General features: G+C 44.4%; 1 pseudogene; it reads left to right on the top strand.

The window, feature by feature from the left end:
• The first annotated feature begins 11378 nt into the window (after positions 1-11378).
• LOC113177446 (ADP/ATP translocase 2 pseudogene) lies at positions 11379-12257 on the top strand (annotated as a pseudogene).
• Positions 12258-18694: the final 6437 nt, after the last annotated feature.

Raw genomic sequence — 18694 nt, 5'->3', positions numbered from 1 at the left:
TCAGTCTCCCGAGATTCTGGGATTACAGGCATGCACCTCAGTGCTCAAAAAAGCAATTTATTTGTACATGATCATAGCAGTGGAAAGGCTGTGAATTGAACTCAGGTATTTCTGACACAGAGTTGGTGCGATTCCAGCCATCTATCTCAATATTCCTGAAGACTCACGTGTTAAAGGCGTGGTCCCCACTTTAAGAGGTGGGGCCTAGTGGGAGATCTGACTTTTTTCTCCTGATTGGGGATAAGGTGAGCATTTCTGCTCTGTCACGTGTCCCTCCGTGATATGCTGCTCCACTACAGGCCCAAAACATCAGAGCCAAGCAATCATGAAACGAAACCTCCAAAACTGTGGGTGAAAATTAACTTTTCTCTTTATAAGTTGATTACATGAGGTATTTGTCAGAGTAACAGAAAGCTGATTAACAATATCCTCTGCTCTGTGCAAAACTTGGATCCGAGAACAGATCGAGATTCTCCTGCCTCAGTCTCCCGAGATTCTGGGATTACAGGCATGTAATTACATAAGAATAGAAATGTGTTCTGTTTTGTCAGATTGAAGGAGTTTCTTTCTACCCTAGTTAGCTGGAAGATTTTATTATAAAATTGAGGTCAAAGGAACAGCCAACTGCTTTCCCCTATCTGAGATACAAAGTTAAACCTTGTCATTTTCCATAATTTTCAGCCTATGTTTCTAACTGCCCTCAAGTCCAACAAACCTTTACTAGACACATGAAGGAAATCTTTCATTACCATCTCTAAACCTAACATACCTCCCATCCAAATAGAACTGGAAGCAGTAAAATGGATTTTGATTTTGGCAGCTCCACAATCTCACTTCTTCTCAAATAGACACCACACCGAAAAACTAAATGTAAGCACTTTTTATCAAACCATTTTTCTCTATTTCAACCAAATAAATATGAAGGATTGGTTAAATAATAATAAAAAAAAGATTTTATTATAAATGAATATTAAATGTGGAATACGATTTAGTTTTTTGTTGTTGTGACTCATTGTTGTGGGGTGGTCAATAACATGGTGAAGCACACAGAGAGATGTTCAAATCTTTTTTTTTTTTTTTTTTTTTAAGAGAGAGTGAGAGAGGAGAGAGAGAGAGAGAGAAGAGAGAGAGAGAGAGAGAGAGAGAGAGAATTTTTTTAATATTTATTTTTTAGTTCTCGGCGGACACAACATCTTTGTTGGTATGTGGTGCTGAGGATCGAACCCGGGCCGCACGCATGCCAGGCGAGCGCGCTACCGCTGAGCCACATCTCCAGCCCAGAGATGTTCAAATCTTAAACCAGCTTTGCATTCTAGGATAAACTCTAGCTGTCATAATATATCATTCTTCTTATGCACCATTGCATAGGATTTGCTAAAATTTTGTTAAGAATTTGTATAATTGTGCTCATTATATTAGCCTGTAGTGTTCTTATACTGTCTTTGTCTGCTGTTAAAATTTTTATGAAGTAATATGACCTTCAAAGCACATTCTCTTTTTTAACTGTCTGAAAGAGTTTAGGTTCTTTCTTAAATGTTTGGCATGACTCCCCAGTGAAGTCATCTGGGCCTGAAGTTTTCTTTGCGGGAAGGTTTATAACTACAAATTCAATGCCTTTTAAAATAGGCATATAATTTTTAAAGTCGTCTATATCTCTTTTGAGAGAGTTTGGTAGGTTATGTCTGTCAAGGAATGTCTTCGTATCATCTAAGTTGTCAAAATGGACATAAAATTGATCATAGGAATCCTTTATTATCTGTTAATGTTTGTAGAACTAGAATATCATCACCTCTCATTTCTTATATTGGCAATTTATGTCTTCAGAATAGCTAAGGTTTATCAAGTTTGAGGATTGTCTCAAAGAAGTAGCTTTTGATTCGTGGTTTGCTAAGATTACTGTTTTTCAAGTGTTTCGTTCATTAATTTCTTATTATTTCCTTTCTTCTGCTTGCTTTGAATTGAATTTGAGCCCCCACCTCTTTTTTTATTGTTTGTTTCCCGAGTTGTAAGCCCAAATCCCTGAGATCTTTCTTCCTGCAATATACCCCCCGATTTCCCACTAGGTGCCTCCTCAGTGCCAGGCCCACTATTACATGCTGCACTTTCCCTGCAATTGAGTTGAAAGTACTCTCTAATTTCTTGCTAAGAGCCACAGCCAAGTAATATGATGCATGGCATTTTTGGTTGAAAGGTGACACCAGCTAGCCATTGAGATGATATGATTATGTTAAGATCTGCATTCATATGGATATTGGACTCCTGCTGTCCACCTCGGCCTGCTGCGGGACTCCTGGAGAGTTCCCATTGGTTGGGGAAGTGCGGTAGGAGGGAATTCTGGAGGAGGGACTTCCTGTGGGGGTCCAGGAGAACGCGGCGTGGGTCGGTCGGCAATCTTGCCGGGAACATACGGGGCATTGGCGGCAGTTTCAAAAATAAAGTTTGTTCCTGCTTGAGTGGCTCGTGATTTTGTGCCCAGCCAGACTGCGGCAATTTCTCTTTTGAATTCTCTGATCCATGTGGTTTTGGAAGTGTGTTGCTTAGTTTCCAAAGACATGGGGATTTTCTAGAGATCTTACTGCTTATTAGTATCTTATTTAACTCCATTGGCTCCGAGAACATCAGTTTTGTAACTAGAATTCTTCTTGATGTACCAGGACCACTTTTATGGGGTGGTATATGGCCTATCTTAGCATCTGTTCTGTGTGCACTTGAAAAGAATGTGTGTACTGCTGTTGCTAAGTGGGTGTTCTATTAATGTTGATGAGGCCCAGTTAATTGTTAGTGCTGTTCAGGTCTCCTCCACATCGTGCCAATTTTTCTGGTTATTAGTTCTGTTCATTATTGAAAGAGGGGAGTTGAAATCACTGACATGCCTGAGGCAGGGCTCTTTCTCCTTCTAGTTCTGTCAGTTTCTGCATGATGTATTTCAAACCATGTTTATGATATTATGGTCTCTTTGTGAATTGACCCCTTTGTCATTATGTGAAAATTTATTTATTTCTCCTAATTTACTTTGTCTACTTTGTCTGATATCAACTTTGCCACTATCACTCTCTTTAGATTAGTGTTACTATCTTTTCTGGTAATTTTACTTCTATTTGGCCAGAATTAGAAGTCTTCTGTTACGGTTTAGGTATGGTGTCCCCAGAAAGCTCAGATGTGAGACAATGCAAGAAGGTTTAGAGGAAAAATGACTGGGTCCTAGCCTTGAACTACTCAGTGAATTAATCTCTGATGGGATTACTGAAGGGTGAGTGGAGGCAGGTGGGGGTGTGGCTGGAGGAAGTGGTTCATCGGGGGCGTGGCTATGGGGCTTATTTTGCATCTGGAGAGTGGAGTCTCTCTCTGCTTCATGATCATCATTTGAGCTGTGACTCTCTGCCACCCTCTCCCGCCATGATAATCTGTCTCACCTGGAGCCCTGAGGAATGGAGCCTGCTGTGTGTGGACTGAGATCTCTGGAACCGGGTGAGCCCCCAAATAGACTTTTCTTCCTCTAAAATTGTTCTGGTCAGATCTTTTAACCACAGCAACGAAAAAGCTGACTAAAACATCTTCTGAACTCTTTCTTTCATCCTAATCCTAAAAGACAAATTGGCATTGAACCTCCTTGGTTCGGCTACCTGGGGTACAGTGACATCGGGAAGACTTCTCAAGTTCCTCCCAGCCTTGTGCAGCTCCATGTTTGTGGGCATGTAAGCTGGGGACCCAGGGGTGGCACCAACAGTCCTCCCCAGCCCCAGGTAGGTGCCCCACTGTGTCTTGGTGAGGACTTGTCCCATCCTTTCTCAAGGCTGTTGAGCTCTCAGGACAATGTCCTGCCCTGTGGAGCAGATATCCCCTGGCCACCCCTGACCTCCAGAGCTACTTATTAGACCACCTGTAGTATTTGCATCTTGAGTTTCTGAAACTTTTAAGAAGATTTTATAGTAAAACATTAATTTTGAAGCCTATCTTGAAAAACCAGCCCCTCTGGCAGCCCTGAATTGGCCTTTCTGAAGGCCAGTCTCTTGAAACAGGAACTTGATGTCCAGGTGACCGCCTTCACCTGCTGGCTTCCTTCACACATTTTCCCTCTTTGTCCCCATGGATAGTCGGTGGCCTTGCCTCTGCTGCAGATGGAAACCATGCGAGATCAAGATGGCAGACACCGTTTCTCTCTTTGTCGGATGTCACAGTGTCATGTCCAGGTGTAAGAGTCATCTCCGAGGGAGCAAGGGCGTACAACATCTGTACCAAATGACAAGCTGCAATGATGACAGTCCTGACTCTGCATGGAGAAGGGCCATTTTAAGCTGTTGCCTTTAGGCTTCTCCCTGCTCGGTCCTCAGAACTATTATTATTAGTTATTATTATTATTAGTCTATTAGAACTATTATTATTATTATTATTATTAGTCACCTCCCTGTTAATTCTACATAATTTTTATTCGTAAAAGATCTGTTTTAAAACACTTAAACACTGACATATAAGAGTTTTTGGACCATAGCACTTTAAATCAAAATAGCATGTAAAGTACTTCACCAGGAAATTTTGAGCCTTAAGCGAATGCATATTTTAGCATGTGTTTTCAGTTATTTGGAAATGAATCTGAAGCCATGGAAACCAAGCTTGGCACTGCAAATGCCTGGCCTGGTGACCCTCCCACAGCTTTACATCAATGACACAAACCAGCCTTCCAAACAAGCCTTCTGAAGTCCACTTCCAAGGGTCATCTAGCCCACCCCAGACCTTTTATGAAAAGAGGAAAATATGTATTACCTCCCCCTCCAGGTCAGACCCCAGCAAATAAACTGGGACATGGGATTCAGACGCTTGATTTTTTTCCTGCTTGTTACATCTCAGAAATGCCAACTGCTTTTCTCCCATCCCCTGGGTTCATTCTTCAGTGGAAACTGAAAAGCCAATTTGGCGATACTTGACTTTTCTGCAAGTGTTGGCTTGAAGGGATAATTTAGTCTGAACGCCCTCCTGGGTTGAGTGGGAGACCTTCCCCGGTCAGTGGCACGTTACTGCCTCGTGGCCAAGTACAGTGTGCTCTGGACGTATCATAGCGAGGGGGATTCCAGGGACCCATGCTGCACCCCAGGAGGAGTTGGCTGAGCATGTGCCAGGTAGATCCCGAAGTCAACCCTCTAGATGAACACTCCCCAAGGGCCTGGGCTGTTCCATGGGAAGTATTCGTGGGCTACTCCAAGGAGAAAGAACCAACAGAGAAAACTCAACCCCCAACCCGGGCCTCACAAGAGCAGCTCGGATTTCATCTGTTTTAACATTCCCTCTTTAAGGAATGTTCCATGACAAGGGAAATTTGATGGATAAAATGTTTGAAAGCCACTTCTAAAGGATATATAACTGTTGGACAACCTAAATACCTACCCTAAAATATAAACCCCCTTTTTTAAAAGGTACTCACATGACCCGACATCATTGTCCAGAGCTACTTGCTTCCTGATTTAGCAGTAAAAGTCCCGGTGGACACACAGGTCTGCTTCTGTGCTGTCGAGTCTCCACTGAAGCATCGTTTAATCATGTATTTTTGAGCTTTTCATGTTTTAATTGCTCAATTTTAATCATGAAACTTGGGGTTGTTGGCATATAGGAAAGGGCATGAACAAAGAGTTGATACATTCACCTCCTGTTTAAGTCACATCCAATACTCCACCTCCCGATCATCTTTCCAACCAGGAAAATGATAGAAATGTTCCCCATATGCATTTGGACTTTAGATCAAGATTAAAATTTTGAAAAAGAAACTCTTGGTTACCCTGAGCTGAGAAATTGACTGACTAGTGAAAAATGTGCATCCTCCTGCAAGTTCACCCAGTAACCACTCCTGGGCCCTGACTCCTTAAGTTACTAGGCAAAAAGCTGAGCTCAGAGTCTAAAAGAAATGGTCCTTCAGGGCAATGGGACACCCTGTAAGTTCTAGAACTTTCTTGCATCTGCAGCTAGGAACCCTGTCCCCACTTAGCAATGCTTATGCCTTGGGGAAGATTTTGCTGAATATTTCAAATTTGGACTTTTGGAAAAGTTATAAGAAAGCCCTGAGCTCCCGTGGATGGAAGGGAGGGGGCTGGGCATCCCAGCAGGTGCAGGCTCCACCTGCCTCACCTTTTGAGCCCTGCGCTTCATGATGGCCTCCCACAGATAGAGAAACTGAGGCCTGGGCAGGTGTTAGCCAAGTTGGGAAAATCCCTGGGCTGTTTAGGGACATCGTCAAGAATCTGGGCTTGGAGCCAGTTCCTAAAGCTGTGCCACACTCAGAAAATACTAAATGGGTTTTCCTTAGGAACAAAATCAGTCCTTCTTACCTCATTCAACTTTTCGCCTGATGTACCAGTTTTTTTCCAACATTGTCAGTGTGACCCAACCAGTTCCTTCTGTAAATATTTCCCTTCGACTTCAGCAGACCTTCCCCGCACACAGGCAGCACCCACATGCACAAGAGGTGGGTTGAGAGGGGGCCTAGTGCGTGGGAGCCCAGCACGCACTGAAGGATACAGGCTCAGACAGCGAGCTCCCCAGGGTGACAGCAAAGGCAGCATGCAAAGGGAGGACCCTGGAGGCCCCTCACCCAAACCTCAGTGACCACCATTTACACGTGTTCAAGGTTGTCCATGTTCTTATGACCATGGGAGACAAGTGAGGAAAGGAGACACCCTGAGGCTGTCCAACCCACGCTCCGCATGATGCCTTCATCAGAGTGGATGCCACCATCCTGCTCCGGCACCTGGGTGCTCAAGGGAGATGTCTGCTCTGAGGTACAGCGAGCCCAGTGCTTCCCCAAGTCATTACACAGAACTATCAAGCACTAAGGAAACTAATATGGGTCAGATTTTGTCTTGTTCTCCCTCTTTATGAAATCGCTCCCTTTGTCCTGATTTAAGGACCCTGCACCTAATCATCCTGCACCTTTGGAATCCAGAGACCTCAGGCTCCAGGGTGAGGGTGGGAGGAGACATCCTGTCCAGGCCTCCGTTGGTGAGTTGTCCCCTGGACCCAGAAGAGCTGTCAGGAGGCCTAATTGCCCCTTAATCACACTGAAGAAGCCCTGGCTCCTTTGAACCTGGATCTGAACGTGAACTTGGCCAGGGAAATCTTTTCAGTACCATAATAAACTTCCTTCTCCACTTGAGCCTGACACCAAGCTCTCGAGGGCAGGCAAGTCAGTCTCCGGGGCTGGGGGAGATGAGGGAGCCTCTCCTGGGCTCTGCTCCAGGCAGACAGGCCTGCTTTCACGGCAGTGAGGGTCGTGACTGGGCAAGGGGACAACAGCCCGGGGAATGAAGCACTAACAGTGTCATCGTTTTACTTTGTCACATCAAAGTTAGAAAGATATTTTTTATTTCCTAATTTTGTTGAATGAAATGCTCCTACAACTAGTGTGGTTATTTGTTTTCTTCATTTCCTTTTTTCCTATTGCTATTTCAGTTCTCTGGATTGGTGCTAGAGCAGAGCTGTGAGACCAAATTAGGATGCATAGCCACCTCGCACAATCCCAGCAACTCCGGAGGCTGAGGCAGGAGGATCACCAGTTCAAATCCAGCCCTACAACTTAGTGAGGCCCTAAGCAACTTATGACCATGGGAGACAAGTTGCTTAGGGCCTCACTAAGTTGTAGGGCCCATCTAATAAAATATAAGAAACTCCATCTAATAAAATATAAGAAAGCGCTGGGGATGTGGCTCTGTGTAAGTGTCCCTGGGTTCAATCCCTGGTACAAAAAAAAAAAAAATACACATAGAGTTCAAAAAATATTAACTATTACTTCATGTCTTTAAAAATATTCATTATAATATATAACCCATATTCTTTATAAATATTTGCTTATTTATAAATGAATGCAATTACATCATGTTTATTCTTATAAATTTGATGTTATTTATAAATACTCATGTCTTTTAAATACTAGGATATTAATCTTAAAATACGAAGAGTAGAAACAGAAAAACATGCCTGGCAGCCCATCAGAGGCTTCCCCTAGTTCCAAAGAACAAAGAAACGGGGGAAATGAAGAAGAGTGGCGGACAGATGGGCAGAGAGGAAAGACTCAGGTGGCGGGGTGCTCCACCCCAGGCAGGTCCGCACTCCTCCTCCCGAAGAACACCTTCTCTCAGGAACAGCTCTTGTTTGAATGCAAAAGAAGAGCAGCAGAATGGTTGTATCAAAATAGGACAGAAAAGCACAGGGTGGAGATGGAGACTTTGCAAATGAAAGCCAGATGGCAGCATCTTCCCTTCAGAGAGTTCAGAGGATGACATCATTTCCATATTATGTAGTAATGAGCACTTGACTCTCCCGATTTTTTCCATTCTTATAATTATAGCAACCACTTCAAGCTCTGAGAGCTATGAGCCTCTGATCCCAGAGCGTTATGGAATATTTATTACCTTTGTTCCAGAAATCCTCATGTCTATAGATTAAATAAGTAGAAACAGTGATATATGTACCATTGTTTTCAAAAACATGACAATTTAATTTATAAATAATAAAACTTAGGTGACAGCATTACTCAGTTATTATCAGTTTTTATCACTATATTTTTTGTCACTGATTAAACCTGAAAAGTACAACTGCTATGAAGCAGAAGCACTGCAAATGTTATATTTATTTTCTTTAATTGAGCTTAATTGCCCATCTCTCTGAATAGATATGAAATTCAAGTCGGTTTTCCCAGCATTCCCTTCACCCAGATGTAGGGCTAATTTTCCATCATCAGTTCTTATCAATTCTCCCCAGAGATGTTAGCAGGTGTGTGAATCTTCAGAGATCTGTCACAGGTTGCAGGACTCTGTTCCCCTAGGGGCATCTCAGCTTCCCAAGGTCAGGACCACAGAGCTCCCTGGCTCCTGAACACTAAGGCTTCAAATAACAAGGGAATAAAATATAGAAGGAAACAAATTCAAAATTCCTATCCATTATGTACTATCATCTTGTATTGGTCATGATAATTAAGAGGCAGAGAAAACACACGCTAATTTTAATAGGAAGGGTTTAATATAGAGAGATAATTACAAGAGTAGAGGATTCAATCTATGGGGATAAAAAGTACTTTAAAGAATAATCACGGGATGGAGGATAATACTCACAAAAGGACAAACTTGAAAAAGAGAGGACCCTCCCCATGACTGGGATTCAGATATATTGGAAAAGTCTTTGCAGCCCACTGGGGGCCGGGGGATGGAGGTGGTGGGGGGATGTGCTCGGTTGCCTTGAACAAGAGCTGTCCACAGGGGTAGGCAGAGGTTGGTGGGCAGAGCAATGTGGGCCAGGACTGGCAAGCTAGGAGCCTCCTACTGGGTGCTGGTCAACAAGCTTTAGGCCAGCAGCTGCAGCTGGAACTAGTAAGCAAGAGACACCCCCTCCAAGACTAAGAAACCAGCCACTGGGTGCTGCTTGACTCACTGGGAATCTGCCTGTGGGGATAAAAACCCAATGGCACACAACTGAATGTCCCTTTCCTATGCCATCGGCTGCCACAGTAGGATTAAAAATCCTAAAAACACATAAATTAAAAAACACATAAATCACTTGGGTGAAAATAAAAGAATCGCAGGGAAGCCAGGAGGCGATGCCTGTCCTTTGCCATAATCTGGCATTGCAGCCCAGGGGGAAGGTGCTCAAGCGGCCCATCTCCATCAACTTAAAGCAGGCCATGAAGGGTGGATTGGGGGCTGAGAGGCACTTGTTCACATAAAGACTAATAATTACTCATATAAAGAGTCCTAAAAATGCTTGTTTCAACTGGGTCCCCAGGTCCAAAACATCTGGAAACTCACCATTATCATTCAGTAGCAGTCCCCTCTGTCCTCCATCTCTAGGGCCAGGGCTCCCCTCCAGGGGACATCATCTCTGGACCACAGTTCCCACTCTTCCCAGAAAGACCTGGACCAGAGACCCTCTTTTGCCCTTCCAGGATCCAGTCCTTTCCCCATTCTTCTCCCAGGGACCAGTCCTGTGACCTGGACCGGAAGCCCACGACCAACGTATTTAATCCTCCCACGCAAGGATTAAACTTTCTGGAATAGCTTCTTGGAGATTGAAAGGCAAAGACTGAAAACATGCATATATGTCACCTCATGAAATTTTCAGTGAAAAATGTTTGTAGACTTTTTTAGTCCCGTTGTTATATAAATATAACTTCCAAAAGTAGCTCACCGGCTGGAATATATGTTTTTCTGAAAGGAAATAAAATTGAATTATGTTAAACAACTGCAGCCCTCTACAAAGAACACAGCTCATCACAAAATATGTACCCTTATGTGTTCAAATGAATCAAATTAGTTCTAATGGAAATAAATTTTTGAGACTTTATATAATTTGAATTCAAAACTTCCAGAGTTATGAAATGCTTATAAATTTTATTTGGAGAAATAAACATTGTAAGTGAAAGAAAAAATCTTCAACTGATATAATCCTATACCACAAAGAGTGGAAATTGATATTTTTATAGTTGTAGATGGACACAATAACTTTATTTTACTTCTATATTTTTATGTGGTGCTGAGGATCAAACCCAGTGCCTCACACATGCTAGGCAAGCGCTCTACCACTTAGCCACAGACCCAGCCCTAGAAATTGATATTTAAAATCAGAATTGGGCTGGGGATGTGGCTCAGGAGGTAGCACGCTCGCCTGGCATGTGTGCCGCCCGGGCTCGATCCTCAGCACCACATACAAAAAAACAAAAGATGTTGTGTCTGCCGAAAACTAAAAAATAAATATTAAAAAATTCTCTCTCTCTCTCTCTCTCTCTCTCTCTCTCTCTCTCTCTTTAAAAAAAAATAATAAAATAAAATCAGAATTAATAAAAGTTTTCTATGAAGTGAACACAAGTGAGAAAAATATTTAAATAGTTTTCCCAGATGCTAGCAAAAAAAAATAAAAATAAAATATAATGAAAAACATTCCCTTGTAAAAATATCAAGAATAGTTAGGTAGGATAAAATCTATACATTTCAAAAGAATGACTCATGTCCACGGGATATTTGTAAGATGCTAGTGCTTAGTTGGTGCCTGGTACATATTAAATTCTCAAAACTATTTACTGAACTGGCTGGAATTGAAAGCTTAACCCATTTTGGCGAATTGACTTTGATTGATCTGTCATCTTTGAAGCTAAACAGAATTAGCTTTGAACACGCAGGTCAAGTCTGTGGAGTATTGCCCAGGATCCGGAACTTGGCAGGCTTGTTCTGTGAGGAAGCAGGTGGGCAGGCAGGTACCCACCTACAAACTCTCCCTCTTCCCTAGTGTTGTGGCTCAGCTCAATTCTATGAGAAGAATTTTCCACTGATAAAGAGCTGAAGAGAGCCTGGGAGTCTGGCTAATCTAGTCTAGTCCCTCAGTCGCCTGCCTCCTCCTCCTCTTCCAACATGACAGATGCTGCTGTGTCCTTCGCCAAGGACTTCCTGGCTGGTGGAGTGGCTGCAGCCATCTCCAAGACTGGGTTAGTGCCCATCGAGCGGGTCAAGCTGCTGTTGCAGGTACAACATGCCTGCAAGCAAATCACTGCAGATAAGCAACACAAGGGCATTAGAGACTGCGTGGTTCCTATTCCCAAGGAGCAGACAATCCTGACCTTCTGGCGTGGTAACCTGGCCAATGTCATCATATACTTCCCCACCCAGGCTCTCAACTTTGCCTTCAAAGTTAAATACAAGCAGATCTTCCTGGGTGGTGTGGACAAGAGGACCCAGTTTTGGAGCTACTTTGCAGGGAACCTGGCATCAGATGGTGCTACAGGGGCCACATCCTTGTGTTTTGTGTACCCTCTTGATTTTGCCCAAGCCCGCCTAGCAGCCGATGTGGGGAAAGCTGGAGATGAAAGGGAATTCCAAGGCCTCGATGACTGCCTGGGTAAGATCTACAAATCTGATGAGATTAAGGGCCTGTACCAGGGCTTTAATGTGTCTGTGAAGGGTATTGTCATCTACTGTTCAGCCTACTTTGGTATCTATGACACGAAAAGGGAATGCTTCAGGATCCCAAGAATACTCATATCTCCACCAGCTGCATGATGGCACAGTCTGTCACTGCCGTTATGGGTTGACCTCCTATCCATTTGATACTCTTCGCAGTCAGAGCGCAAAGAAACTGACATCATGTACACAGGCACAATTGACTGCTGGAGGAAAAGTGCCCGTGATGAAGGAGGCAAAGCTTTTTTCAAGGGTGCATGGTCCAGTGTTCTCAGAGGCCTGGGTGGTGCTTTTGTACTTGTCTTGTACGATGAAATCGAGAAGTTCACATAAGTTATTCTAAGGTTTTTCCCTGCCTGTGAACAGGCTTGTTGTATTATATAACATACCTCAAGCATTTTGGACAGACTCTTGGCTGTTGATCAATGGCAACTATTTGCTGGTTGAAAATGGGAAGCAATAATATTCATCTGACCATTTTTCTCTTAAAGCCATTTCCATGATAATGATGACAATAATGATGGGACTCAATTATATTTTTTTTATTTCAGTCACTCCTGATAAATAACAAATTTGAAGAAATAAAAGTATCTAAAAACAGAAAAAAAAAGAACTGGAAAGGATAATGAATGTTTAAAGTATAAGGATGTGAAGGGTTGCTCAAGTAGGGATTCTCATGGGGTATAGTCAGAGACAGGCCTTCTAGAGTGGGAGAAATTAGGAAAAAGGACTGTCAGCTTTTTTTTCCCCCTTTCAATGCTTTATTCACTCAAATTACTCGATACAATTGCATTCTACAGGTTCTTTTAATCAAAAAAACGACAACCCTAATGCTAGGCACTGCAATAGACATAATCAATTCACAGCAAACAATTCTAGATTAATTCTAGGCACTGCAAACACACTTAATCATGACAGGCTAGTGACAGTCATTCCCTCTTCAGGCTAAGTTCAAAAGTCTCAAGCCTTAGGCTTTGTGTCCAGCAGATGCACACTCACTCAGACCGTGGTGACCAGGTCCAGAACCAAGGCAGGCTTCTCCTGGCATGGAGTGGAAGACCGGCTGAGGAGAGGGTCCTAGGGAGAAGTTGTGGCTCTCACCAGGGACCAGACGAGGCAGTAAAGTTTGAGACGGTGAGGATCACGCCAAGGATCAGGAAAAGATGACCAGTGCTGGGATGTCAGGTCCTCATCAGGCTCTCCAGTGCATCCTTGTTTGGCTGGCTGAATCCCTGTTCATCAGCTCTATTATTTATACTAAATTCGGGGGCTTTTGACCCCTTTCAATCCTGATCAGCTGCCACCAGATTTCTCCATCGACTGTCAGCTTTGACTGACCCCACATGAGGCCTGAGTCCCTGTGACAAGTTTTTGATTAGATTGAAGGTTTTTTGGTTTGTTTTTCATTTTGTGGACGTGGGTTCATTGCTTGGTTGGTTAGTAACTGAAATTGTGGAGACTGGTTTAGCCTTGATGAAGCGACTTTGCCCATAGGTCCCGGCTTCCAAAAACAAGCAAAAATGAAGACGTAGCGACTCACGACCCAGAGACCAGGAAGGAACGTAAGGATATCCACACACCTCTCGGACCTGTGCCTAGACATTGAGGATATCCACACACCTCTCGGACCTGTGGCCTAGATACTGAGGGATTATTCTCTCTTGAAACATCCTAAAACAAACAGCATTCTAAAAAATAAAATGAAGAAAAGAAGGGAAATGGATAGCAAGGGAAGGAGAGAACGGAAAGAAAGGAGACAGAAAAAAAGAGGAGCTACGTAAGAAAAAAGAAAAGGAATTGGTTTGTGACCTTCCTTTTTTAGACAGGAATGGAGGGACTTCTTTAAAACAATTACAAAAAAATTATTCCAAAAGCATAAACAGATGCTGGTAGAGGATTAAGAACTTGGCCAATTTTTAAAACTTTAGGCCTGAAGAGATTTCTCCTTAAAGATAAATACATGAATGGATGGATGGATGGATGGATGGATGGATGGATGGATAGACAGGTAGGTGGAATTGGATATAAATTTGAATTGAGCATCAAGGTAAAGGTAAGTTTTTTTTTCTAAACACAGAGAAAATGTTAGAATAAAAGAATTATTCCAGGCTTGGGGAGTGCACACCTATAATCCCAGTGGCTAGGGAGGCTGAGGCAGGAGGATCAAGTGTTCAAAGCCAGCCTCGGCAACTTAGAGAGAGGCCTTAAGCAGCTCAGCGAGACCCTGTCTCTAAATAAAATATTTAAAAGGGCTGGGATGTGGTTCTGTGATTAAGCCCCCTGGGTTCTATCCCTGGTGCCAAAAGAAAAAAAAAAAAAAAGAATTCTACCATGCAAAAACTAAAGAGCACAGCTGTTACACATCAGATGTGAAACACATCGAGCTTTAGGGTTTACTTTTTATTGGACTTTGTATACTGTTAAACCAGGACTAATTACCCTTCTACTTGACAATGACTTTATTCTTTTGTTAAAAGACAAGCTTTTGACCACAGAAAGCCCTGCACAGAGCAGCCACCTCTCACAGCTGGGAACAGCCACACTGGCTCCAAGGACTGTACGGTGGCCAAGCATTGAACTGGGAAAGCAAGTTTCTGTGTCGGAATCCTTCCACTGATATAGAGTAAAACAGAGGGGAAGAACAGCTCCTACACACTGAGTCTCTGTGGGAATTACGTGGGTCAACAGCACAAGGCATGCAGCTCTGTTCCTGACACGTGGTGTGCACCCAGTGGACACCACTTCACCTGACTGGCCACTCTAAAGTTCTTCAAGACCATTCACAGCATTTCCCGGCACTTCTAAAAATGTAGGAAGAAAAAGACTGTCAGGTTTTAACCCAAAAGAAAACAACTTAAAAAAAAAAAAGCCTCCAATCAGAAGTCTCCTATTTTAATTCCTAATTTTTAAAAGAGTAGGAAAAATAGCTCTTCCTTACAGTCAGTGAAACTAAGTAGGACATCTGAGATATAGGGTCTAGTCTGCTTTGGGGGCTGTAACATAATACCACAACGGGGTGATTTATAAAGAAAAGAAATGGATCTCTACCAATTCTGGAGCCTGGGAAATGCCAATCAAGGTGCTGGCATGTCAAGGGCCCTCCTGCAGAGCCACCCTTGAGGGACCACATCCTGGGGGTAAGGACAGCAGAGGGAGGGGAACAAACTCCTCCTTCTATGAAAACTCACTCCTGCAGTAACAGCACTGACCAGGCCCTCGGCCCAAACACCTTCCATTTAATGTTACCTCCCAACATCACTGCATTGGGGACCAGCTTTCCCACACTGGAACACTGGGCACAGTCAAACCATAGCACAAAGAGTGAATATTATTTTTTCCATTTACACAAGTCTATTCTACCTATTTATCCAAAGGAATATTTCCCCTCAGGCCATGAACATGTATTGAGAGGATGAAAAAGAAAATATTAAACGCAGAAGCTGAAACAAATCATGGCATGTGCAGGTAAATGGATGGAGTTAGAGAAGATAATGCTAAGTGAAGTTAGCCAATCCCAAAAAAACCAAATGTGAAATGTTTTCTCTGATATAAGGAAGATGATTTATAGTGTGGTAGGGAGGGGGAGCGTGGGAGGAATAGACGAACTCTAGATAGGGCAGAGGGGTGGGAGGGGAGGGAGGGGGTATGGGGGTTAGAAATGGTGGCGGAATGTGATGGACATCATTATCCAAAGTACATGTGTGAAGACACAAATTGGTGTGAACATATTTTGTAGACAAACAGAGATATAAAAAATGTATGCTCTATATGTGTAATATGAATTGTAATGCATTCTGCGGTCATAGATAAATAAAAATAAATAATCAAGGGCTAAGGATGTGGCTCAAGCGGTATCGCGCTCGCCTGGCATGCGTGCGACCCGGGTTCGATCCTCAGCACCACATACCAACAAAGATGTTGTGTCCGCCGAGAACTAAAAAATAAATATTAAAAAATTCTCTCTCTCTCTCTCTCTCTCTCTCTCTCTCTCTCTCTCTCTCTCTCTCCTCTCTCACTCTCTCTTTATAAATAAATAAATAAATAAATAAATAATCAAAAGATGTATAATTTGGAAATGCAAATGTTTGAGCCCCTGTTGCAGAGAAGAGCAGCATCGTGTGTACAAGTTGGCTTTTCTTTACTCTGTTCCGCACACCAACCCGAACTGTGGTGCCAGATTTTCCACTCAAGCGTCACAAAGCAATTTATCACCGGCTTGTCCAGTCCTTCTCCAGGCTGCCAGGGGGAGTTTACTACTGCACATTCTGAAGGACTCTGCGGAATCCTGAAAACAGACGGCAGAAACACCGAGAACCCTGTGCACACAGGAAGAGCTCAGGCATCAAGCCACGGCTCCCAGAGCCTGGCCTCCCAGGGCGCTTCACACAGGCCTTCATCCTTCTCCTGACCACAGTGTCCACCCCAACTAAGCTACAATATGGGGGAAAGGTGTATGCATGACACTATGACAGCATTCACAAGAGGAGAAGTGAAACGACCTGCAGGTGTCCCTTGGCATCCAGGGGGTTGGTTCCCACAAACACCAAGCGCGAGGATGCGCAAGCCCCTTCTGTAAAATGGCGCAGTGTGTGCATATGACCTGTGCCCACCCTCTCCGTACTGTAGACAAGCACTCTCCAGCCCCTTCACCTTCTGTGTACTTGAACTCATCTCTAGATTGGTTTCAATACTGAACACAACGTAAGTGCTATGTAAGTGGCTGCTGTGGCATTGTTTAGGGAGGAAAGACAGGAACAAAGTCTGCCCAGGTTGAGTACAAACAATTGTTTCCAATGTTTTTGATTCATAGTTGGTTGAATCCAAGCATGCAGACGCTGAGAGTTCAACTATAGCACATCACCTCCCAGAGTACTAGGAAGACATTTTAAATGATGGTGACAAAGACCACGGACAGTGGGGAAGTCAGAGGACCTCGTGCCTAGAGCTGCATGATGGCCAGAGTCAGGAAACGAGGCAGTGAGAACGAGAAAGGATGTCCCCATGTTACATTTTAACACCCGACATGTGACACGACACCCCATGCTATGTTCTCCTCCCAATATAAAGCAGGCCTGTCCCATGGACACTACCAGGACAGCCTTTCCACCTTCACCTGCACGGGATGCATTGCCTCAGGCAACTGTGTCCCTGGATTTCAGGAGGAAACCTGTGCTTCTAGCACCTTCCAGAGGAAGTCCTGGGGGAGTTCAGAGCTAGCAATCATGGTGCCCTCTCCCTCGGCCACAGAGCTTCCCACTCCGGTTTCCTCATCTCACTAGGCTGGCATCACCAGTGACATGCCCTCCTGCTGGAACCATGCCCAGTGACCTCCCCAGCCCTTCCAGGACAAACATTAATTGGTCAACTGGGTCAGATGGTTGCCTGTGTTACTGGACTCTCTGGGCCTAGGACTCGGACACATCTCGGCCTGACTGTAGCTCACCAAGAACCAACGAGCCTCCTGGGAGAGCTCATCTTCCAGCAGGAGTCAGATGGTGGGGTGCAGAGAAAACTCCTAGCATCCGAGGGAGGCGTGATCCCGAGTGCAGCCACAGTGTCCAGTTGTCCTCCAAAGGATGCCCCCAAAACAGACCTTCCCAATGGCACCTCCAGCAGGACTGAGAACAGAATCGCGCAAGCTTTCATGAGAACCTAGGAAGACGCTGAGACTCTGTCCTGAGCCTTGAGATCACGTGGTGCAGAGGATCCGGCTCTATGACCACGGCCCCAAGTGCCCTTGGTGACCATTCACAAACACAAAGACCAGCTGGCTGCCAGGACCCTAAGAGAGTCACATCATGAGAGTCAGGAAGGACTCTCTCACATGACTAATGAGCTGTGCACACAACAGCTTCTGCCCTGCGGCTCAGGGATCCCACCCTCATCTCCAAGAGAACACTGCGACCGGGCAGTGAAGGGCAGTGGGCAGAACCTTGCAGAGAGGAGAGGTGAGTCATTTATCACCGCAATCAGGAAGCTTCGCAGGAGGCAAAGGGGCACCCTCAGGAGTTACAGGGAGAGCAGGGGGAGCCCGTGCACCCTGTGGGTCTGCCCTCCCTCTCAGTGGGAGAGAAAGCCTGAGTCTCACCTGTGTTCTCATGGGTTTTTATCTATCTCTTCCTCTCGCTCAGTCGAAGGAACACCCAAGTTTCCCGAGACACTGATGAAACGCACCCAAACTGGACAGTCCTCCTCTGATCCCGCTGCACACCTTCTTGGTCTTCGCCCGAATCTTTCTCCACAGGGGCTTCAGGGAGGCATGTTCTCTAAAAGGATGCAGGTGACCAGCCATTCAAAACCGCCCGACCCTGGGGAGCTGCCTATTATTCATTGGGGAGGGGGACACAGTCCTTAAATAGCAGGCTCCGGGCTAGGGTTGGGTGACAGTCATTGTTAGGGCTCTGGATCTGCATCCACTGAGAGGCAGGCGATGAATAAGCAAGCAGATAGACCACTGGAGAGGAGCCTGGCTAAGGTCTTGCCTCCAGGGGTTCAGGAGAGTTTATTTAGAAGGAAGGTCAGATGGAAGAGTAGAGGAAGGAGACTGGGGGGAGGGGAAGAGGAGGCTGGTGAACTGAAATGGAGAAAAGTAAGTTCCATGCTTGTATGATCAGTCAGAATGACCCACCTGTTATGCACAACTAGAGTGCACTAATAAAAGCATTGCAAAAATAGCTAAAAAGAAAAATCCTATAAAAGAAAGGGCCGTCAGGGAGATCTCTGAGGTGACATTCGATGGGATGGCAGGACCAAACATCCCTGGCTTTTGC

The sequence above is a fragment of the Urocitellus parryii genome, chromosome 8 (genome assembly GCF_045843805.1).
Source record: "Urocitellus parryii isolate mUroPar1 chromosome 8, mUroPar1.hap1, whole genome shotgun sequence".
Taxonomy (NCBI): domain Eukaryota; kingdom Metazoa; phylum Chordata; class Mammalia; order Rodentia; family Sciuridae; genus Urocitellus; species Urocitellus parryii.
Note: the sequence above shows the minus strand (reverse complement) of the source record. Positions and strands in the feature narration are given on the sequence as shown.